At 35.6% G+C, this 25,250-nt stretch overlaps 1 protein-coding gene and 1 long non-coding RNA gene across 7 annotated transcripts in view; one reads left to right on the top strand and one right to left on the bottom strand.

Annotated features, from left to right (window-relative positions):
- Hr38 (Hormone receptor-like in 38) overlaps positions 1-25,250 on the bottom strand; it is a 201,950-nt gene that overhangs the window by 156,064 nt on the left and 20,636 nt on the right. For 3 of the 6 annotated variants that reach the window (XR_011395224.1, XR_011395225.1, XM_070106585.1), the window contains exon 1: positions 364-449. The exons of 2 other annotated variants lie outside the window; for them this stretch is intronic. The gene's annotated coding sequence lies outside the window, so the exon portion shown is untranslated. Of the gene's footprint in view, positions 1-363; positions 650-25,250 lie in introns of those variants that run through there. One more of the 6 variants, XR_004976838.2, reaches the window with a different exon arrangement.
- LOC138856168 (uncharacterized) lies at positions 129-688 on the top strand. The gene is made up of 3 exons (XR_011395226.1): positions 129-292; positions 362-518; positions 579-688. It is a non-coding gene; the product is annotated as an uncharacterized lncRNA (long non-coding RNA).

Raw genomic sequence — 25,250 nt, forward strand, 5'->3', positions numbered from 1 at the left:
TAAATTGGAAACAATTGAACAAGAAGTAAAAATTTTTATATATAATTAAATTATAAATATAGGTGTTTTTCTATTTTAAAAGGCAACAGATAAATCGGAAGTACTAGCACAAAGCTCCCTGATTAGAGAGAAGGTGCATATTAAAAAAATTTAGCGATCGGTATGTCTCATGACCGGAGAGACAAGAGATGACACTATTGATGAGGTAGCAAGCCTTTTACCAATTGAAACGGTTGAGGTATGTCTGGAGGTGGAAGAAAAACTAAAAAAACCCGAATTCACACAGGCTATGGTAAACACGTTCTTTATAATAACATTAAAAATTAATTACTAATTACATCTATATATTCTTATTTTACAGACCACGTATATCTACAAACTGAAGGGTGCATCCGATGACATCGAAAACGTTTTTAGAAATATTTTTACAGGCTGCCTCCTCGAGTCCTTTAATTGGGATGGAAGAGGCGAAAAACATGCCCTAGGCGAACTAAGGCTCATTGAAACCAATTTACGAGGTAAATAAGATGAGTGTAAGAGCTTAAGACAACTGTTTTTAATTAATTTTAATTTTTTAGTAGTTTTCCAGTCACAAGGTGCCTTTGACTTTGAAAAGAGCATACGGAGAGCCATTGAACGGAGCCACCACCTAATCAAGCAAACGAAATATATGGAAAGGAGACGAAAAAATTAAAATGTATATAATTTTTTAATAATTTAATTTTATTTTATAACAATTTTTTAGTTTTGCAATTTAATTTGTAAATATGAATTATATTTTTTTATTTAATTATGTAAATATTTAAATATTAAAAAATTAATTATATTAATTCAATTAATAATGTAAATATTTAGAGTTAAAAAATGAACTATATTGATCTTTCAGTTAATCATGTAAATATTTAAATTATAAGAAACGAGTTATTTATGTAAATATTTAAATATAAATTATTATAATTTTTCACTATTCTGTATATATGTATATTTAAACATTTAAAAAAATTACCTAGAGAGAAAGAAATGTTATTAAATTCTAATGAAACCTATTTTAATAATTATATTATTTTTATTAATTATTTTGTAAAATTCTGAATTTTATAAGTTTAAAATTGAATAAAAATAAAACTATTTTGAACAAAAACAAAATTTGTCATTAATGATAGATTTACAGTCATAACTGACAAATTGCAGCTATGATAGCTTTTCAGTCATAACTGACAATTTTCAGCTATGACGGATTTATGGTCAGCAATGACTCAGAAAAAGACATGAGAGTGAGCAGTACAGACATATAGTGAATGAATTCCGAATACCCATGTGTTAAAGAGAGATGCAAACTCACACACATACGTTTGTTTACATCAGTTTTTGCACAAGGCTCTTAAGAAAATGATAGAAACTTTGCTCTGCGCGCTGACAAAATTTTTTCAGCTGTGACTGTCATATGACCTATCAGATGACCGTCACTGTTCTTGTAGGGTACTTGTATAACGACGGTGTAAGTGGTAGTGCTATTGGTAAAAACTCAGTAATGCATACATAACACAACACCTCATAAACAAACATTTATGAAATATGGCCGCTGTTTAACTTCACACATCCCATAGAAATTCAACTGTTTCTAGGCTTTGTTAGAGCACGCAAAATTGAATTATCTATTATATATGAAAATGAATGTCAAATTGAAGTGTCACAACAGACGCAAGGTATAACTGAGCCTAAAGAAGAACACTTTGAAGCGTGATCGCGCCCCCTAATACATTTAATGTGCATATCTCCTAAACCGCTAAAGCTACAATAACAAAATTCACTGAGAGCAAGCGCTTTTAGCACCTCTATCGACAGTGTGAAAATGGGTGAAGTCAGGTGACAGCCCCGCGCATTATTAAAAACTACTAAAAGCGCGATAAATTAAGCACTAAATACGTCAGTGACAATAAATTTTATTTTCGGGATGGTATGAGATGACTTTATAGGAACCGCGTTCAAAATTAGACAGCGGGCGTGGGACTGCCTACTTTAAGGTGAAACCTTAACTTAACCGATTTGAACTAACTTCGGTACATAACGTTCTTCTCATATTTTTATCTAATAGTGCGAAAATGGGCAAAATCGGATTACATCCATGCCTATTTCCCCTATAACTCCATTTTAAATTCCATCTGATTCTTTCACTATCCACTAGTCAATTCAAGCAACAATGATTGTATCGTGGTAAACCTTGTAAACCTTTGCGACCTTGTGTCGAACTAAAACTGTTCAAGCCCCTAGGTACTGAATATGTGGACCCCAGTGCCTATAGTTGACTTTTTACCGAAAATATCGGTTAGCGTGTAAAATATATAATTTAAATTTATATAATAAAATAAATAAGTGAAACTCTCGATAATAGTATGTCTTTGTGTTAAAAATGGCTTTCATCCTTGCAAGTTTCGAGAGTATAAAATAGTCGGTTACATCCGAACTTAGAACTTTCTGACTTGTTTATTTTAATTCTATATTGAGCTTTAATAGTCGGGGCAGCTGTTGCAGACAGATTAGAAGCTTTTGGTATGGCTACAGCCTTTTCTCTATTATCAAAGCGTTGTAAAATGTCCAATTTTATTTCCGAACTTACACTTTTTTTTAATTCTACCAACATTGATTTTTCTACTCACGAATGCGAATTATGCTCTTAAAAGTTTAAATACAAATAAAAAACTGGGTAACAGCCTTTTATTGTTTAAAACAAATTTTATTTGCCTTTATTTATAATTAACCTTCCACTACAACTATGCTTTCAACAATGATTTAAAAATCTTTGCACTTTTATCAAGAATAAAATAACAATTGAATGAAACCCAAATTTTGGGATTCCCTGAAATCTAAACAAATCTTAAATTAAGAAAACGGGCAATTACCTTTTACAAAGTTTAAAAATTATTCTGTGAATAATAATAAAAAAACATCGCAATTCGCGATTCGAAAAGATAACGACTAAAAGAGGAAATATTTCTTAGTTCAGTAATACTACAATATGTTCCGACCGACACTTAATCAAGATTTGACCATACAAAAATTACACTTGTTAATTTCGTCAGCGAGCTGATTTGAATATAATCGAAATCACGAAATCTCCATATGTCACTCTGATTTAGCGCCATTTTTCACTTTTTTTTCACAGTTTATTTTGGCACCATAAACTATCAAAGGGAACAAAAATTAAACAAAGAAATAAAGAAAAAAGTAAAAAATTAAAGCAATATCAAGTAAATAAGTGAAAATGGTAGAAAATAGTATCAAAAAAATGATAGTAATGTGGAGTGAGGCTGCCGAAGCCGATCTAACTGAGTTCTGACGAGGTAAAATGCCTCAGCTTCGATCGACTTGTCTAAAACAGCTGTTTTAAAACACCCCAAACGCAGTGAGGACAGTCTAGAGCGAATAGATTAAATATAATTTAATCGCACCCCAACATGGTATAAGGTCGCAACTTCGAAAGCTAAACGAAGCAAAGCGAGGTCTTAGTGTATTTATAACTCTATACCTATTTCGATTAGTTCTAGATGATAGAAGAAACCGTTAGATAAACAAAACTCTCTGCTCTACTCTGTAGCAAAATGTTGTGAGAGTATAAAGATAATGGTTCTGTAAAAAGCTGTAACACTGAGCCCTCAAACCAGGGATAAATGGATGTCCAACATATTCCAGTGACAGAGCGACTCAAAATCAGCGTTTTTTATAACAGTTTCCATCGTAGCCAGATCGGACAATGTAATAATTTTTGTTAATTCAAGTTAAACTACCCAATATTCATTAAAAATAAATATTATTGTACGGATGCATGTAAACATATGGAGAAACTATTTGAGTCCTTTGTTTCATTTGGTCATATATTAAAATAACAGATTTTTGAACTTTCAATACTAAATAAAGTGAATAAATGATGAATCTCTCAATTAATCTATGTTTTTATAATTTTCATTTGAAAATTAATACTACGAAGCATGGCATCATAAAAGATTTCATCACATTCATTTCAATTTCGCATTTTCTTTAATTTTCATTGTTTTCCAATTTTTGTAAGTGATCTTCAACAGCGGCAACAAATCTCTCTGTTCACATATTTTTTTGATAGAATTTCAATCTAGCCGTCCCTCTTTTTCCAATTGCTAAACGTCAAAAGTAGACTGAGTTCAGGTGGTTTTGACGTTTAGCAATTTCTCTCTCATTTCTACCGACAGATGAGTTGGGCATCTCTTTATCTCTGCTTCAAACAATAACATTCAATACTGCTGTGAATATAAATAAGACGAAAGAAATAAAAAAAGTATTAAACCACAATCTCGGCAACATAGCAATAAGATCACCAATACTTAGCTCACAAATGTATCACACAATGAAATTACCAGTTAGAATTGTGTGACTTGAATAAAATATAAAATTTGTGTTAAAAATGCACAAAATTCACAGAGCCAAAAATATTTGACGTCGCGTGGCTAAAAGGGAAAATATATTGTGACCAAACCGAATCGATGATATATTACCAAAATTTACCAGACAGCAAAATTCGTAGTTGCCAAAATGTTCGAGTTGCGAATTTGTATAATATTAACTGGTAAGTGTGGCCGCCTAGTTAAGTTGAGTTTATATCTTATATATAGGTACATATTTGCATAAGATATCTCAATAAAATTAAGCGCGAATGTTTTAATTAACATTATGTCATCCGGTAGTAAAGTATTACCAAGGTATCAAATAGATTCTAAACTTTGCCCTTTCTTAGTGGTTATACTTTTGTAACATGTTGCTACAGAGTATAATAGTTTTGTTCATATAACAGTTCTTCATATCACCTAAAACTAATGGAGATAGGTATAGGGTTATATATATATATATATATATACCTATATATATTAAGAAGGATCTGTATATTCTGAAATCGATAGACTCAGAAACTTTTTGACCGATCATTATGAAAATTGGTATGTCTATGTATTTTTCAAATGAGATAAGCCTCCCCTACACATACTCACCACTCTACTCGGTACAAACTGGCGCACCCTAGTATAACCCACTACAATGCACCACATTCATACATCACCACACGGGACCTCCCAACACACCACAGCATCGCGCCTGTACACCACTTCAGGAAACAAAAAGGATGGTCTCGGCAGCAAATACACCTCATTCGACAGAATAGCGATCCTGCGCGCAACTCTACTCATCAGATTCAAGCTCGCTACTTCCGGCCGGCACGCGCTACTTCGATTTAATTGAACAGCGATCCAAAGTTTTTCGACCTTAAAGTGATCCTGTGGGACACATCTCTTATCCCACGTTTTATTGGTATCGGCTGCCGGATTCCATATTAATAACTTATATTTGTATAAATATAATACTAACAAGTAAGGAAGTACTATGTTGATCGATATTTTCGGTAAAAAGTCAGCTATAGGCACTGGGGTCCACATATTCATTACCTAGGAGCTTGAACAGTTTTGACTCGATTTAGACAATTTTTGGTCACATGGTGGCATACTTCAAACGTATTATTCACGCAAAGTTTTACCCCGATACAATAATTTTTGCTTGATATGCATAGTGGAAAGTGAAGAATCAGATGGAATTTAAAATGGTGTTATATTGGAAATAGGCGTGGTTGTAGTCCGATTTCGCCCATTTTCGCACCATGACATAGAAATATGAAAAGATGCGCCGAATTTGGTTGAAATCGGTTAAGCAGATCTCAAGATATGGGTTTTTGAACGCGGTTCCTATAAAATCATCTAACACCATCCCAGAGATAAAATTTAATGTCTCTGGCGTGTTTAGTGCTTGGCGTGTTTAGTGCTTGATCGCTTTTAGTAGTCTTTAACACTACCGTTATATGGGGAGTGGGCGGAGTTGCCACCCGATTTCAACTATTTTTACACCGTCAATAGAGGTGCTCAAAACATTTGCTTCAAGTGAATTTTTTTATTATAGCATTAGCGGTTTAGAGATATGCACATTAAACCTATTAGGGGCGGGACCACGCCCACTTTAAAAAAAAATTTAACTGCAGATGCCCCTCCCTATTGTAATCCTGTATACCAAATAAGAATCTTGTATCTTGTTGTGGAGCTTAGTTATGGCAATTTATTTGTTTTTGAATAATGGCGTTTTGTGGGTGTGGCAGTGGATACCAACCGTCTCACGGTACCAAGAAACATGTCCACAAAGTTTCATAAAGATATCTAAATTTTAGAGCTTGCACGGACGGACGGACGGACAGTCATCCGGATTTCAACTCGTCTCTTCATCCTGATCATTATATAATATATAGTGGTACAAACAACATACACACAGATAAGTAAACAAGCATATATACAAGTATAACACAAAATAACACAAAAGAGCGGTGCAAAATAATAGTTACATATTGACAAATATACATACTTAGTTAAAAAAGGGTGAAGCTACAAAACCAAAGTCCATGTGAAAACCAAAATATACAAAACTGTATAAACAAAAAAAAAATCTAAAACGCAAATCGGGCGCGAAATCTAAAAGCACTTAAACACAAAACAGAAATAGAAGCAAAATAAACTGGCGCGGATTCAAACACATAAGCTCAAATTGTTTAAACAACAGACAACACAGTACTGCTGGAAGACTTCAGAAGAAGAGGAAGAAAGGAATTGATATAAAACGCAGAGGCTCATAAACATACACACATAATATAAATATTTACAGACGTACAGAAGTCCCTGGATGGAATACCAAGTGAGCGTACTTAGTCCTTAAACATTTGTTATACGAAAATGTATCATATGTATGTACAAACTATAGGTTTATATATAATTATTTAAAACCTGTTATACCAAATCCGTTTAACAATTGTATATGGTTACCAAACTGATTAGATATTCGGGTTTAATTTACGGGAAAACCGAAAACAGTTTGGTATAATATATTGACACATATAAAAAATCAAATATCTAATTATTTAATGCCGATCTACTAGCTTACTTTTGTGTATTCAAATACACCAATTAAAAAACAAAAAAATAAATTTAAGTATATTCTTGCACATTTCTCCAGCAATACCCCTTATGTTAAAAAAACAATAAGCAGGATTGCATAAACTAAGTAAGCAAAGGCACAAGTACATATCAAAATTATAAAACATAAACAATTACATAAACACAAAACAAGAAAAAAACTTCAAACATACATAGACGCTTATTTACTTAATGCATACAATATAGCTACATACATATATTCCTATTATACATTTATACAGTATATACAAAACATTAACAAACTGCATAATAAACATTGTTGTCATTATTGACTTATTACAAATAGACAAACATACTATATTCAAAGTACATACGGGAGAATACCATAATATTCACTTCGCTTTCGCGCTCTCTTCGCTGTGCGAACATACATACATACGTATATATACACATTTATATAAACAAACGGCAATTAATGTGTCTGTAACTTTATACCCTACTTTGGGACCTAATAAAGTTATTTAATATCCATTTCAAAAATAGAAACAATTATCATACATTTCGAATATTATCCAACGGCGATAAAACAAATATGTATATGATAAACTAATTTATTAAAAATTAAAATTATTAAAAACAATATACAAAAAAAAAAAAAATTCCAACAACATACTTACATACATATGCTACATATATTGGTTAATACATTTATATTTTACATATATTCAAAGTCCTCATAGGCAATTTTCCGGAAATACCTTGTTTCTTGGCAAACAAAAACAAGCAGGATTGCATAATAAACATTGTTGTCATTATTGACTTATTACAAATAGACAAACATACTATATTCAAAGTACATACGGGAGAATACCATAATATTCACTTCGCTTTCGCGCTCTCTTCGCTGTGCGAACATACATACATACGTATATATACACATTTATATAAACAAACGGCAATTAATGTATCTGTAACTTTATACCCTACTTTGGGACCTAATAAAGTTATTTAATATCCATTTCAAAAATAGAAACAATTATCATACATTTCGAATATTATCAAACGGCGATAAAACAAATATGTATATGATAAACGAATTTATTAAAAATTAAAATTATTAAAAACAATATACAAAAAAAAAAAAAATTCCAACAACATACTTACATACATATGCTACATATATTGGTTAATACATTTATATTTTACATATATTCAAAGTCCTCATAGGCAATTTTCCGGAAATACCTTGTTTCTTGGCAAACAAAAACAAGCAGGATTGCATACAAAAAGAAAGCGCATTGATCTCTAAAACGAGTTCTCAATTGCATTAAACAAAAACTCATACCTCCATCCGCACACTCCATTTGTGCATACTTATATACAAAGCGTATTGATCTCTTCAACAAGCTCTCAATTGCAAAAGAACCTAACTGCGCACAAACAAGTTCATATTAGGGTGTACCTACATTCTTCAACATAAGGACATAAAAAGTATTATTAATTAAAAGTGCGGTTTCATGAAAAAAATATATATATATACAAGGTGCGTTCCGAAGTAAACAGGACTTTAAAAAAAAGACAGAACAATTTTTATCGGCAAACTCAATTAATTTTATTCAAAATAGTTTCCTTCTGCTTTAATACAGCTTTTTGCACGGTCCAAAAGCATGTCGAAAGAGTGTTTTCAATCGATGAGACAGTGCATTATCGTGCAACAAACGCCAAATTCGGGCCGAACACGTCGAATACGGCGCAGCAAACGCTTCAAAACTTCATGGTAGAATACCGCATTCACGTTTTGGCCGGGCTCATTTTCATAAACATACTGACACTTAAAACGCAATAGCTTCACTTCCAATACATGAAATGTCATGAAATTTTTACTTGAAGTCGAAAAAGGATAGCAGATTCTAACGCAGTATACATATAGATGGCGCCACTAGAGTTTACTTTGTTACTTTTGTACTGTTTACTTTGGAACGCACCTTGTATATCTAATAATAATAATAATAAATAATAAAAAATACTTATTTACCGAAAAGAGTAATAAACTTTATTGCTTTATTCAAATCAGTAATCACAGAAAAAATTTTAATTCCTTTTGACACTTATTTAAATATATAAATAAAATGATAAATGTTGATAATAAACAACATACACCTGGAGCTACACTCTCAAAACAGGTTGCCATATTTGTTTCAGAAAGTGACAGGTTAATAAGATACTGCACTAGGTTTTCATCTTTAGCAAGCCAACTCAGAATCGTTATTAGAAATAAAAAAGCAAAATTTTAACAATTTTTGGACCATAGTAGAAACTGAGTCCTCAGATCTACCACAAAATTTTAAAACGTCGGCTTTCGCCAGTTATGAACACTGCTTAGACCAGTACGAAGCTACAAAAGCTATGATCTCCGATCAGTTACAGCTAATAAAAGCTATTGCACCTACTCCACGTCCGAGAGTAGAGCTGCCACAAGTACAAAATCAAGAGGCAAGTTCAGGCATCCACCTCGAGGTGCCCGCATGTGAAACAGAAACATTTCATGGAGGTCATGAAGAATGGCCGTCCTTCCGGGACATGTCTACAGCCGTTTACATCAACCATCCAAAATTATCAAAAGCGCAAAAATTGTATCACTTTCGATACAAAACAGAAGGTCAAGCAGGCGTAATACTCAAACAGTTCGCACTTAATGACGAAAATTTCAATTTGGCTTGGAAGCCCTAAAATCCAGATATGAAAATGAAAGAATATTGATCGATAAACAAGTAACGACACTAATAAACTTGCTTAAGATTCAAAAATAAACCCGTGAAGAATTTATAAGACTACAATCCACTGTTTCAAACTGTTTGTCGGTTTTATCGACACAAAATATTCCCACAGACAGCTGGAACCCTATAGAGGTAAACATATGCACTGCCGCATTACTAGAAAAATCGTTACTTTTTGGGAGCAAATGCTCTCATTACGAAAGAAATGCCCCCGTTGGCAACAAATGAATGACTTTCTAACTACCCAGTACGAATCCGCTGAAAGGGTAGATACAAAACTAATTAAAACAAAAATTGTTCAAAACGACCTAAAAATACGCTTCAATAGACCCCAAGCTAGTAGCAAAAACAAATTAAACAGAGTCTTGTACAAAACGCAATCGTTCACATCCGAACAGAATAAACATACGTCATGCGAACTATGCACAAGAGGGCATAAGGCTACAATTTTGCGAGATACTTAAAAAGTTAAAAATTCACGAAAGAAACAATTTTGTAAGTTAAAAAAGATTATGTATTTGTTTGTTATTGTCACATATGCATACTTATAAAAATTCCAAAAGCAAATTTCATTGCATCTACTGTCGAAGAAGACATCACACAATGCTTCACTACAGTACATTTTCCAGCTCACCCCAAAAGAGCGCATATATTAGTACAAAAAGAGCCACGGGTTTAGTTTCAACTGCAAATCCCGAAAACCACAATACCAAAAATTACCAAATGACACCTTGTTGCCCAAACCAAAGTGAGCGTATTTATTTCACTTATTATTTTATACCCTAATATTATATAAAATAAGATTACCAAACTGGTATAGATCACGGTACAAATCGAAATACCACTGACATTAAAACAAGTTTGGTACAATATATGTATATATCCAAATATATATTATGTAAATAATTATTGTATGCCTATAAGCTTACCTTTGTGTTTTCAAACACACATATTTCACAAACATAAAAAACAAAAACAGAATTCAAGTATTTACTTGCAAATATTTTCCGGCAATACCCCTTATTTTTAACAAAAACAGTAAGCAGGATTGCCTAAAATAAGTAAGCAAAGGCACAAACATATAACAAAAATTTAAATACAAAGAAAGAGAAACAAAATAAATACAAACGACATATTTATATATTTTCCAAAACCAAGTACATATTTACATCCATATATGTGCATACGGAGAATACCTGCACATTATCAATTCCTTTTTCGCGCTCTCTTTCTATTGCAAAATATAGAAGCCCAGTTTATACATACATACGGCATACAATCTACCTATATTTTTATACCATACTCAACATTGGGTAATATTAAATTATTAAAAATTTAAACATTCACTAAAAAGTGATTTTCAAATTGCGAATGAATAAACAAAGTGAAATAAAATTTCCTTAATTTTATTTTTTATTAAAAAGCAAACAAAAAAACAAACACACTCTTAACAAAAAAAAAAAAAAAAATATATATATATAATATATAAATACATAAAATATTCTTTTAACAAGAACTTAAGTACATACGCATATGTACATCTATTCAAGCAAAACCTCTTGTTCTTGTTAAAACACAAGCAAGCAGGATTGCGAATCAAACAAAAACGCATTGATCTCTCTAACGAGCTCTCAATTGCACACAAACAAAAATAATATTTAAATACATATACATATTAAAACATATACAATTATAATTGTACATATTTTCAAAGTCCACAATTGGCATACATCCCGCAATACCCCTTGTAACAAACAAGCAGGATTGCGTACACAAAAGTAAAAGCAAATTGATCTCTACAACGAGCTCTCAATTGCATTAGAAAATATACATACATACGCACAAACAATCCGTGCATACTTATGTACAAAGTGTATTGATCTCTTCAACGAGCTCTCAATTTCACGAGCACATAAATATATACTAACAAGTCCGTGTATTAGGGTGTACCTAAATACATCAACAATAAGGACATAAAAAATATTGTTAAATTAAAAGAGCGATTCTTAATAATTAAATTAAGAAAATTTAAATTACACTCACAACAAAATATTTAAAATAATTTACAAATTAAAAAATGTATTTCGCATTTAAATATTTACCTAGTCCGAAAAAAACTCGTATACAAGTATACGTAAAAGAGTATTCGGTATTAATTATCATTTATTGCTGCGTTTAAATCAGTTAACACTGAGACAATTTTAATTAACTTTGACACATATAGTAATAAATAACATAACAAAAATGGTTAATGACGATAAAAATCAAATTACACCTGCAGAAGCTACACGCGCAAGACAGGTTACCACAAAGCAAATAAAAGGCAAAAATATGTGTGCCACCAAATTCATTTCTGAGAGTGACAGATTAACAAGATACTGCACTCGATTTTCATCTTCATCGATTCAAGACATCTCTGAATCGTTATTGGAAATAAAAAAACAAAATATTGACAATTTTTGGACTCGTCTCCAAACGTCTCATGACGCCATAGTAGATTATGACAATTCAGATCTACCATACGATTTTAAATCATCGGCTTACGCACTATAGGAAAACTGCTTAGACCAGTACGAAGAAACAAAAGCTATGATTTCTGATCAATTAAAGCTGATAAAAGCGATTGCACCTAGTCCACATCCGAGAGTAGAGCTGCCACAAATACAAAATCAAGAGGCAAGTTCAGGCATCCATCTCGAGGTGCCCGCATGTGACACAGAAATATTTAATGGAGGTTATGAAGAATGGCCGTCCATCCGGGACATGTTCACTGCCGTTTACATCAACCATCCAAAATTATCAAAAGCGCAACAATTGTATCACCTCCGATACAAAACAAAAGGTCAAGCAGGCGTCATAGTAAAACAGTTCGCACTTAATGACGATAATTTCAATTTGGCTTGGGAAGCTCTTAAACAAGATTCGAAAACGAAAGAATATTGGTCGATAAACAAATATCGATATTATTGAACTTGCCAAAAATTCAAAAGGAAACAAGTGAAGAATTTATCAAACTTCAATCCACTGTTTCAAATTGTTTGTCGGTTTTATCGACACAAAATATTCCCACAGATAGCTGGGACCCTATACTGGTAAACATATGCACTGCCGCATTGCCAGAAAAATCATTACTTCTATGGGAGCAATCGCTCTCATCACGAAGAAAATGCCCCACGTGGCTACAAATGAAAGACTTTCTAACTACCCAGTACGAAATCGCTGAAAGGGTAGACAAAAAGACCAAAAAAGAAGCTTCAATAGACCCCAAGCTAGAAGCAAAAATAAATTAAACAGAAGCTTTTACAAATCTCAATCGTTCACATCCGAACAGAACAATCATACGTCATGCGAACTATGCACGAGAGGGCATAAACTACAATCTTGCGAGAAATTCAAAAAATTAAAAATTAAAGAAAGAAACTATTTCGTGAGATCAAAAAAATTATGTACAAATTGCTTGTCACATGCGCATAAGTATAAAAATTGCAAAAGCAAATTCAATTGCTTAATTGTCACAAAAGACATCACACAATGCTTCACTACAGCACATTTCCCAGCTCACCCCAAAAGAGCGCATATATTAGTATAAAAAGAACCACGAAAACTACAATACCGAAAATTGCCAAATGACATCATGCTGCTCAAAGGCACAAAACACTCAAACGCTACACAGCGAAATTCAAAATAGGGTATTACTACCCCTCAGTCATCTCTATCGAACATCGAGGAGAACTCTACAAACTTAGAGCCTTGATAGACCAAGGATCACAACGATCCTTCATAGAGTCTAGGGCACAAAATAAGCTAAAACTGCCATCAAAATAATCAAATTTTGAAATTACGGAAATAGGCGGAAGAGCACCTCAAAACTCGAATAAAATCTGCCACATTACCCTAATCTCCCCCAAAGCGGATAGGCACATTCAAACAGAAGCTATAACCTTACCGCAACTTATAAATATGCTTCCAAGCTATGACACAAATAGCAAGCATTGGCAAAAGTTTTCCCACCTGAATCTGCTAGCTTCCCCAACTGCAATACTCAAGTTGACGAAAATACAAAAGAATACCTTAATTCACAATCAAGGAAATTTCGGGAGTTAGAAAAACGCCACCCCATAGCAATTACAACCCCAGGAGATCAGTACAGTATAGTCAAGACTTCTACAAAGCCACAACTACTCGATCAAATAATGGCCGGTATGTCATACGACTACCACTAAATTCACAATGTTCCAACACTCCACGAATTGGCAAAAAAAAAAAAGTCAGAGTCCTTTCTGACCATATCGGTTTTAAAAAATACAAATATGTAACTTTTCGAACCCGCAGGATGGCTCTTGCCAATAATGATACAAAAATCCTGATTCAAAATACCTTCACATAAGTTTTGGGAAACACTTGTAAAAGTTGTAAATCTCACTTCACAAAAGTGAACGAAAATCACAAATCTTATCAAACACACCTTAGCCATGCATCGAATCGCTATCCTTAATGACGCCGATGGAAAAAATAATATTTAAAGGACCTCAACAAGGGCCAAAGAACGCCAAGCCTTGGAGATTGTGTCCTTACTAATATTCCGTACAATGTAAAAAAAAAGAGCAAATACGATGTATTGTAAAATTAATAAAAAATTCAAGTAGAGAGTAGATTAACATGACTACTCCTACAAATTAATAAAATTGCTTACCGTAAGCACACCTAATACATACCAAATAAGTTTCAAAACCAAAGCCGTTTTCAACGCTTAAAGCATGTATGCCACGACCTAGGCTATTCCACCAGCAGTACGCCGACTACGTGTAATACTCGGCAAAAAATTCGCCTAGGGGCCCAGGATGTTCAAATGATATAAGCCTCCCCTACACATACACACCACTCTACTCGGGAAAAACTGGCACACCCTAGTATAACCCACTACAATGCACCACATTCATACATCACCACACGGGACCTCTCAACACACCACAGCATCGCGCCTGTCTCAGGAAACAAAAAGGATGGTCTCCGCAGCAGATACACCTCATTCCACAGAGTAGCGATCCTGCGCGCAACCCTACTCATCAGATTCGTTTTGTACACTGCGCCGCGTCAATCCCCAAATTCGATGACAGCAATCAAGCTCGCTACTCCCATCCGGCACGCGCTACTTCGATTTAATTGAACAGCGATCCAAACTTTTTCGACCTTAAACTGATCCTGTGGACACATCTCTTATCCAACGTTTTATTGGTATCGGCTGCCGGATTCCATGTTAATAACTTATATTTGTATAAATCTAAAACTAACAAGTAATAAAGGGCTAAGTTCGGATGTAACCGAACATTTTATACTCTCGCAAAGTTAAATGGTATATTCGTTTGAGACTTCTTTATATATTCTAATAATTAGAAGTAGGAACTGTTGCCTTAGTTATTTACTTTTCACTCACAGTGAAAATAATTAGAGCAATTTGTAAACTAAATTTACTCAAGTTATGATAAATAGTTCTTGTGCTTTTTGTATACGCTTATAATTGATTTTATTATATATAGAATGCATTACAAATGTATTGAGAAGTATGAAAATAAATCGTGAAAAATGAATAACATTTTTTATTTATTATATCGATATTATTATACATGTTTAGCTTAAAATAATAAATAAATATTAACAACTTTAAAAATGATATAATATTATTATATTAATTTGTATATAATATTTACAATATTAAACATAAATTTTTGTAGAGATTCTTATACATATATCCAAATTATATTTCTTTTTTCCTTATACTATTTATTTTCTATCATATATTTATACAATAATGCCATATATAATAACAAATTATATATATAATTTAAATTTTCTTAATTAGATTATTTAAATATTTTTCTTAAAATTGTCTTAAAAACTACTGTCAAAATTCCTATACAATTCCAATTTGATTATATTTGGAAAAAAAATGAAGAACTATTGCACTAAGTCTGAAAACTTTAGTTCGAAATAGAGACACAAATACTGTCATGATAGCTGTGTACTGTCTCAAAAGTAATTGCATTTACACGGGAAGGATCCATGTTTGAAAATGCCCAATCAATTTGTGTACCGGCAGGTGTAGCTGAATATTCTGCACCAAGCAGGGAACTAAAGTTTTTTTCTTGGAGCAGATTTCTTATTGCAGTCCCTGTAGACATTAAACTAATGTTAAAATCTCCAACAATTAGCACATTTTGATTGCCTAACTCAGAAGTAAGGACTTCCTGAAGTTCTACAATTAATTGTCTGACAGAGAAAGCTGAATTTCTATATAGAAATATTAATATTGAAACATTTAAACAAAACCGCTTCTAAAACTTTGCGGCGTGAATAAATTTTCTTTACAGCCTTTGATTCTATAGAATCAAAGCCCCGTTTATTTCTGTTGGTTGTTTCCGTGCTATCTATCCTTAGCTCGTTAATTGGAGTAAATCCTGGTATATCAAAACTTTCGCAAGGATAACTCCAAGTTTCTACAAAACATAAAATATCTGAAGATAGCATGAAACAGTCGCTTTTTATATCATTAATGTGAGCGTGAAGACTCTGAACATTATGGAATAAAATTTGATGTCCTGATGTTCGGGAAATCATAAAATTGAAACTTGTTGTCAAAGCTTTATTTGTGTTCAATTCCCTCAGTTCCCTAAATACGGGATCCGATTCAGAAAATTTGTTAGGAGGAATAAAATTTCCTATGATGAATAGACCTTCTGCAGAAGTAGCTCGACTACAAGCGACATATATTGAAGCTCTAGGCATTCTGGGTCGAGTATGAACTACAACTTTATTATGTGTGGCACCCTGGCTTTTATGAATAGTTATTCCCTCAGCCGGAACAACTGGAAACTGATTTCTTTCAATTGAAATTTTTTCATTTCTTTTATATTGAAAAGATTTTAGAACTTTTTCAATTGGTGTCCAAGAACTTTCTAAAGGATGATGCTTTTTTGATCGTGCTATCAAACCAACAGAAGGTTCCAAAAATTTAATCCACAGAATTGTTGGAAGAGAACAATGGAAATTAATTTGCATAAGTTGTCCAGCTGCCCCATTAACCAAGCCATCACACGTGTTTATGTTCACTGTAATCATATATTTGGCGGAGGTTTTTAGTGTCAATTCATAGGGCAGTCCCTGCGTTTCAGAAGATTTGAAAAGTTTAACTCTTTCCAAAATATTATCATTTTCATTTATACCAATTCCTTTAACTGAGCCTTTGCAGTTGAAAGGAAAGCTTCTGTTGGGATTCGACTGAGCTTAAGGGCATTGAAGCTTTTTGTCTCTTCATTGGACCAAAATAAATGAATAGCATCAACGGGAACTTTCTCGAAATTAAGTACTCGAGTTTCAATGAGTGTTATGTCCTCATATGTCATAGTACCAGAAACCATATGGTTCAATGCAATTGCAAAAGCCTGATCCTCCCGTTGTCTCATTATCTCTGTTAATTCAAAGTATTTAAATAACTCCCACAAAGGGGAACCAACTAAAGTGCTGTATGCATCATTGGGTTTAGGAGAGAATATCAGCCAATCTCCAACAGGTGATAGTTGTTTCAATTCATCAAACACTATGATCGGTATACCACCGAAGGGGCTGTATGTTTTGAAAATTTGTTTTAATCTCGCATCAACAGAGCTAAACATACGAGCACCTACCATCGATATTTCATCAATTATGATTATTTTAAAATCGATAAGTCTGGAACACAATGAATTAACTGTGTTATTGCTAAGTGGCCTGAACTCTCTATTCAACTGATTAACAGGTAAAGAGAATATTGAATGAAGGGTCATTCCACCTATTCCGAATGCTGCTTTACCCGTAGGTGCGCAAAGAAGAACTTTTAAGGAACTTGGATTGGATCCAGGTGTAGAATTGTAACGATGGTTAAGAGATTGATATATTGCAGATATCAAACGACTCTTTCCTACACCTGCACCGCCGCCAATGAACGCATAAAATGGGAGATTTGTTTTTAGGTGGTGCATCAAATGTGTCAAATAGGTTCTTTGCTTAGTATTTAGACTTTGAACTGATGAAAATAATTCCTCAACTGGAATTAAAGAGGGTAGTTTAATAAGTCTAATATTGCAATCAGATTCAGTGCCATTATCTGTTGTATCTTCGCCATGCAAGTCCAGCAAATTTATATTGGGGTTTATTTCTGGAAGTGCCAACACTCTAAACTCATTTTTCACGATAGGTAATGCATTTTGAGCACCTTCGTTCAAGTCTATTGCATTATAAACACTCTAGAACATTTTCAAGTTCTCTTTGCTCAAAAACATCATATTTTCTTTGATTTTCCTCAATTATAATACGATGTGTTATGCAAGTCTGCTCATTATCGTTTTCAATGAGATCTTGCTGTTCATTCCGCCAAGGATAGTAAAGCATTAACATTTCGCGGAAATACTCAACTCCGGCCAAATCTGGGTTAAACCTTCTATACCCAAAATACAAGGTTTGGTACGTTTTTTCACAAAACCGCTACCGTCCTTAAGAGGCATGACAACCCCGCTTTCTGGAAAATTATCGTCTTCCCTCTCTTCTTCTTCATGATCACTATCTTGTGCTCTTCTACTAGATTTAAAATATTTATACCTAGATGCAAAATCAGCTAAACAAAGAGTTTCTAACTGATCGGATTAGATATCCATATTTGCTCTATGGAGTTCCAAAATCAGAGGATTATAAGGGTTTATAAAACGATCCTGCAATTTTCTTTTTAGAAAAATTTTGGGTTTTGTTAAACTTGACCTAAGGGCTAAAAATAGTCATCAAAGGACATATTTATTCTACTATCAGACAGGAAGTGTTCAAAATCGTTTAAATTAGAAATGTCTTCTGTAGTCATATTTGAATTTTGAAAAAGTTTTCCTTGTGTCTTTCTGAATTTTGACTTGTTTCTGTAAGAGGTAACAGTATTTGCGTTGAAGGCATTGGTGGATATGGTATACCAAAACGACAAAACTGTTGTCCTCTTATTTTCCTAGTACAAGACCGACTGTGGTTATGCTTTTGATAACCCAAATAATTTTCTAAGTGGCTGATCGCACCATCGGTAGAAATATAATTGTCAATAAAACTAATGACATCGGGGAATGTCATGTACATGCGGGGAACCTCTCTGTTAAAATTCCACTCTCCAGTAGAAATTTTTAACAAAATGCTCTCCAAAAATGCCGGCGTTATCTTTAAAAGGTTTAAGAATTTGTCGATAGCGCTAGCCAAAATATCTAGCACAAGTAACCGCGTCTGACCGAATTAAGCGATATCTATCTTGGGTTGTTAAACTGTTGGCTTCCTCTTTCGAAATATCTTTAGAATCAACAGTTTTAGAGTGGATAACCAAAAGCTCAACCCACTGAGATTCTGCAGCCGATAAAGTGATAAAAAAGGTTGGAAGTTCAAATTGGCGAATCATAGCGATTGCCTTTTTCTTCTCAGCTTCCCAGTGCGCTTGTGAGGATTTAACGCCTTTCAAAGCCTTGTAACCATCAAGAGCAGAAACTGCTCCTGGTGGTCTAGTAAACTCTCAGTACTAAGAAAAACGGTGCGCAAGCTCTTCAATAAGGCTAAGCGCACTGGAAACTGGGAGGATTACAGATGCAGCCTAACTGCTTATAATAAGGAGAGAAGAGCTTTAGGAAGTTCTGTGAGAGCGTCTCCTCAACCCCAGAGGCAGCTAGACTACATAAGGCTCTGGCTAGAGGCAAGACGGACACAGTACTAGCGATTAAACGATCGGATGGGACCTATACGTTCAGCGCAGAAGAAAGAGCTACGGCTCTTCTACTAGCGCATTTCCCGGAGACGATTTAAGAAGACCAGATTCGTACGGTCGAACGAAGGCCGTCACGCTTGGACTGGACAGTCGCAAAACAGCTCTTCACTGCAGACTCCATCAAGTGGGCTCTGGCCTCCTTTGAAAAATATAAATCACCGGGTGCGGATGGTATCCTTCCAGCTTTTCTGCAACAGGGGGAGCAGGTGCTACTGCCCCATCTTGTTCGGCTGATGAGGGATAGCCTAGCGCTGGCATATATCCCGGAACCATGGCGCACTGCAAAGGTGATCTTCATACCCAAAGTAGGGAGGAAAGACTACACATTGGCGAAATCGTTCAGGCCAATCAGTCTTACTTCCTTCCTACTCAAAAGTGTGGAAAAGATCATAGACCACGAATTACGATCGAAGGTGCTGAAGGCTTCACCGCTTCATGAGAAGCAACATGCTTACAGAGCAGGCAGGTCAACAAACACTGCTCTGTGCCAGCTAACCTCAGAGATCCAGAATTCGTTAGATGGGGGCGAGGTGATGTTATGCCCTTCCTCGACATAGAAGGTGCCTTTGACAACACGTCTCACGAGAGCGTGTCAAGAGCACTGGAGAAAAGGAGTGTGGCAGCACCAGTGCGCAGATGGATTGAAGCCGTACTGCGCACTAGGGTGGCGGAAACCGCAGTAGGAGAAACGAAAATTCGTCTGGGAACAACAAGAGGCTGCCCACAGGGTGGAGTGCTATCCCCCCTACTTTGGAGCCTACCTAGGGGAAAATTTGAAGACACACTCTGCGATATCGTTCAGAGGGGATTGGGACTGGCAAAGGGATGGTGTAGAAAACTACAATCATTCCCTTCACCAGACGGAGGTCACTGCCGGGCCTCAGAAATATATCCCTGGACGGCAGAGTTATTGATATGGCCAGCACGGTCAAGTATCTGGGCCTCACGCTGGATTCCACACTGCAATGGAATCAGCACGTGGACCAGACCCTTACCAAAGCTACAAAAGCACTCATGGTGTGCAACCGACTTGCTGGAAAATCCTGGGGGTGCTCCCCAAGGACTATCAGGTGGATGTACACCATTATCGTGAGACCGATTATCATGTATGGAGCGGTATCGTGGGGTTCGAAAGCATAGCAGACTTCGCTAGGACTTAAACTGTCGAAGCTGCAAAGACTTGCCTGCATTTGCTCGTCGGGAGCAATGCGAACGTGTCCGACCGCAGCACTGGAAGTCATGCTAGAACTTTCACCGCTACACCTGGTAATTAAACAGACTGGAAGACGAACTCTGCTACAAATGACAGCAGAGGGAGCTGGCAAAGGGAAGGTTATCTCATCCCAGCAGATGAAAGAGCTAAGTGAGGAAATACCACTAGCCCTTCTCCCAAGGGATAGCATTACCAAAGTAGAAAACTTCAGCAGGAAGTTCCAAGTAACCCTTGGCAGCAAATCTGAGTGGAATGACTCTTCACTGGACTTTCTGTTGAGGGGTAGCACCATCAAGTGGTACACCGACGGGTCGAAAACGGAGGAGGGGATTGGTGCAGGGGGCGCTGGGCCAAGCACCAAACTCTCCATTCCCATGGGAAGTTTCCCTAGCATTTTCCAAGCCGAGGTCTATGCTATAAGTCGGTGTGTAGAAATAAACCTCCAACGCAACTATCGCAATAAAAGTATCGCTTTACGCAGCGATAGTCAGGCGGCACTAAGAGCAATCTCTGCCTATGAGATCAGATCTCTTCTAGTGATGGAGTGTATAGAACGGCTGAACAGCCTATCTGAGCACAACCGAGTGCACCTTATTTGGGTGCCTGGCCATAGGGGTATAGCTGGGAACGAACTAGCTGACGAGTTAGCTCGCTCTGCAGCCTCTACAAAAATGGTAGGGCCGGAACCATACATAGCGGTTGGTCCACATACCATCAAAGAGCTCCTCCGAAGGGAGGAAAGAGCTGGCAGGGAGATAAATTGGCAACAACTCCAGGGCATGTACCATGCCAGACTGCTAATGGGGGGTTACGACCTCAAGCGGTTCAAAGCCATAATAAATCTCCCAAGAAACAAATTCCGGCTACTGGTAGCGTTCTACACCGGCCACTGCAGGCTCAAGAAGCACCTCTTTAACATGGGCAGTATAGAACGGCTGAACAGCCTATCTGAGCACAACCGAGTGCACCTTATTTGGGTGCCTGGCCATAGGGGTATAGCTGGGAACGAACTAGCTGACGAGTTAGCTCGCTCTGCAGCCTCTACAAAAATGGTAGGGCCGGAACCATACATAGCGGTTGGTCCACATACCATCAAAGAGCTCCTCCGAAGGGAGGAAAGAGCTGGCAGGGAGATAAATTGGCAACAACTCCAGGGCATGTACCATGCCAGACTGCTAATGGGGGGTTACGACCTCAAGCGGTTCAAAGCCATAATAAATCTCCCAAGAAACAAATTCCGGCTACTGGTAGCGTTCTACACCGGCCACTGCAGGCTCAAGAAGCACCTCTTTAACATGGGCATAGCCTCTTCTGCAAACTGCCGGTTCTGCGACGTAGAGCCGGAAACCCCTGAACATCTGCTGATGAACTGCACAGCAGTCTGCAGACGCATTATCAAGGCCCTGGGATCTATGTTTCCACACAGGGATTGTATCGCCTCACTAGCACCCAGCAGAAATTTGGAATTTATCAACATGCTGGGCCTAGATGACACGATAAAACTTAGGGGAGGGCACAATAGACCGTAGGTCGCGGTGCATACCTCAAAATTAATCTAATCTAATCTAATCTAACCATCATAGTGTTGAATCAAGTTTTGAACAAAGTTTTCGTTTAATAGATTTTGGGCCGTAACTTGGTTGCGACCTGAAAACTTTCTAAGGCAGATGGATGTACTATTCTTAATTTGTAGCAGTTTTAATTTTTTGTAATCATAGAACAACTTTGGAATGGTACACGCTCTTCTGCCAAAACGGTGAATTTCAGAACGTATTATCTTGCTATACGTTTCAGAGCATGTACGCTTCTGCCCAATGAATATAAACGGTTATAGTCCAAGTTTTCTACAGGAATATTGTCCAAAAGAGTTTCTTGACTTGGATTTAGCTCTGAAGGTAAAAGCCCCGTGGGAATATTATTACCTGAGGGATTATCATGAGAAGTTTGTGCCGCATGAAAAGATTGAACCAATCGGAAATCCAGTTGTCATTAATATGTATATTGTGCTCACGATACAGAGGGGTATTCACTAAGAACTGCAAAGCTTCCATAATCTTTGCGGGGCGTATGGTATCGATCATGTAATCATAATTGTATTCCAAACGCCTTCTTAAGTGAATTTGTATAACATGAGCCTCATCAAAGGACCTTGGTAGAGATGTCACAATATTGTTAACAGAAATTGGTATATTAACAACAGCACCTTTGAGCAAACTCTGACCTTGATATCCTAACGGACGGATTGTCATAAAAGGCAATCTAGGCATTATGAGACGTTCTTCAATTGGGGTTATACCTTTCAAACAATCCAGTATTTCAGGAAATTCTAGACCGTTACCTAAAACACGCTCTCTCATTTTCATTGAGATAACTCACATATGCGGTATAAAGTCACGCAGAAGTTCAAAAATATTTATATTAGATATATGAGGGCTGCAAGAACTATTGATCCGATTCAACCCATTTTTGAAACAAAGACATACCATTATCGATAGTTTCATTTATTTATTCTATTATATGAATTTCAATTATATATCTTATACAATGGCCGATATTTACGGTAAAAAGTCAACTATAGGTACTGGGGTCCACATATTTACTACCTGGGGGCTTGAACAGTTTTGGTGCGATTTAGAGAATTTTTGGTCACAAGGTGGCATACTCTAAACGTATTATTCACGCAAAGTTCAACGCCAATATAATCATTGTTTTGCATTTTTGCATGGACTTAGTTTTATTGCTATATTTTAGTTCGCGTCAGTTAAATTATATTAACAAGTCAGAAACGGCTAAGTTTGGATTCACCGAAAATATGATACTCTCGCAAAGTCAAATAGTATACATATTTGAGACTTCTTTAAATATTTTGCTTGATTTGCATAGTGGAAAGTGAAAGAATCAAGTGGAATTTAAAATGGTGTCATATGGAAAATAGGCGGGGTTGTAATCCGATTTCGCCCATTTTCGCACCGTAACATAGAAATATAAAAAGAATGTTATGTACCAAATTTGGTTGAAATCGGTTTAAAAGATCCCAAGATATGGGTTTTCACCTAAAAGTGGGCAGTGTCACGCCCATTGTCTAATTTTGAACGCGGTTCCTATAAAGTCAGCTCATACCATCCTAGAGAAAAAACTTAATGTCTCTGGCGTGTTTAGTGCTTCATTTATCGCGCTTTTAGTAGTTTTCAACAGTACCGTTACATGGGGAGTGTCCGGGGTTGTCACCCGATTTCACCCATTTTCACACCGTAGGTAGAGGTTCTAAAACAATTTGCTTCCAGTGAATTTTGTTATTATAGCTGTAGTAGTTTAGGAGATATGCACATTAAACTTATTAGGGGCGGGACCACGCCCACTTAAAAAAAAATGTTAACTGCAGATGCCCCTCCCTAATGTGATTTCGTGTACCAATTAACAGCCTTGTATCTTATTGCGGAACTTAGTTATGACAATTTATTTGTTTTTGATTAATGGCGTTTTGTGGGCGTGGCAGTGGTCCGATTACGCCCATCTGCGATACCAACCGTCTCTCAATTTTTACTCACGTTACAGTTTGCACGGACGGACAGACAGTCACCCGGATTTCAACTCGTCTCTTCATCCTGATCATTTATATATACATAACCCTATATCTAACTCGAGTAGTTTTAGGTGATACAAACAACCGTTAAGTGAACAAAACTATTATACTCTGTATCAACATGTTGCGAGAGTATAAAAATTAAGTCAAATAAATTGTGAGTATCCATTACGCGTGCATTTTATTTTAAAGTTTAAGTGCTAAGTTAAACAGGTATGTATAGGTATGTATTTTTTCACGGAGAAGGATTTTATGCTACCCCCTATAGTTTTACCAATTGTTACGAAAGTTAGTATGTACATATATTTCTCATGGAGAAGACAATTATGCATTCCCTTTGGACGCAACTCACCACCTGAAACTTATGAAGTCTTAGTGGATTTATGAACATAAGAGAAACCATGATATAATAAAATATTTTATAATATACATAAGTATTCCAATATATTATAAACTACGAAACGGCTTGACAGATTTTATTGAAATTTTCGGATAATCTACAAGATGGCCCAGCGAGTGATCCTGTAAAGTTCTCATATTTCTATGTTATAGTACGGAAATGGGGGAGACCGGATTACAACCACGCCTATTTCCCATATAACACCATTTTAAATTCCACCTGATTCTTTCATTTTCCACTACAAAATATTTAAAGAAGTCTCAAATATGTATACCATTTGACTTTGCGAGAGTATCATATGTTCGGTGAATCCAAACTTAGCCGTTTCTGACTTGTTAATATAATTTTAGCTGACGCGAACTAAAATATAGTAATAAAACTATGTCCAAGTATATGACCTTCAATATACATATTATATGTAGGGTAGGTAAGTAGGTAAAGTGGCTGTCTGTACAAGTAAGTCAAAAAGAAAAC

The sequence above is a fragment of the Bactrocera oleae genome, chromosome 3, assembly GCF_042242935.1.
Source record: "Bactrocera oleae isolate idBacOlea1 chromosome 3, idBacOlea1, whole genome shotgun sequence".
Lineage (NCBI taxonomy): Eukaryota > Metazoa > Arthropoda > Insecta > Diptera > Tephritidae > Bactrocera > Bactrocera oleae.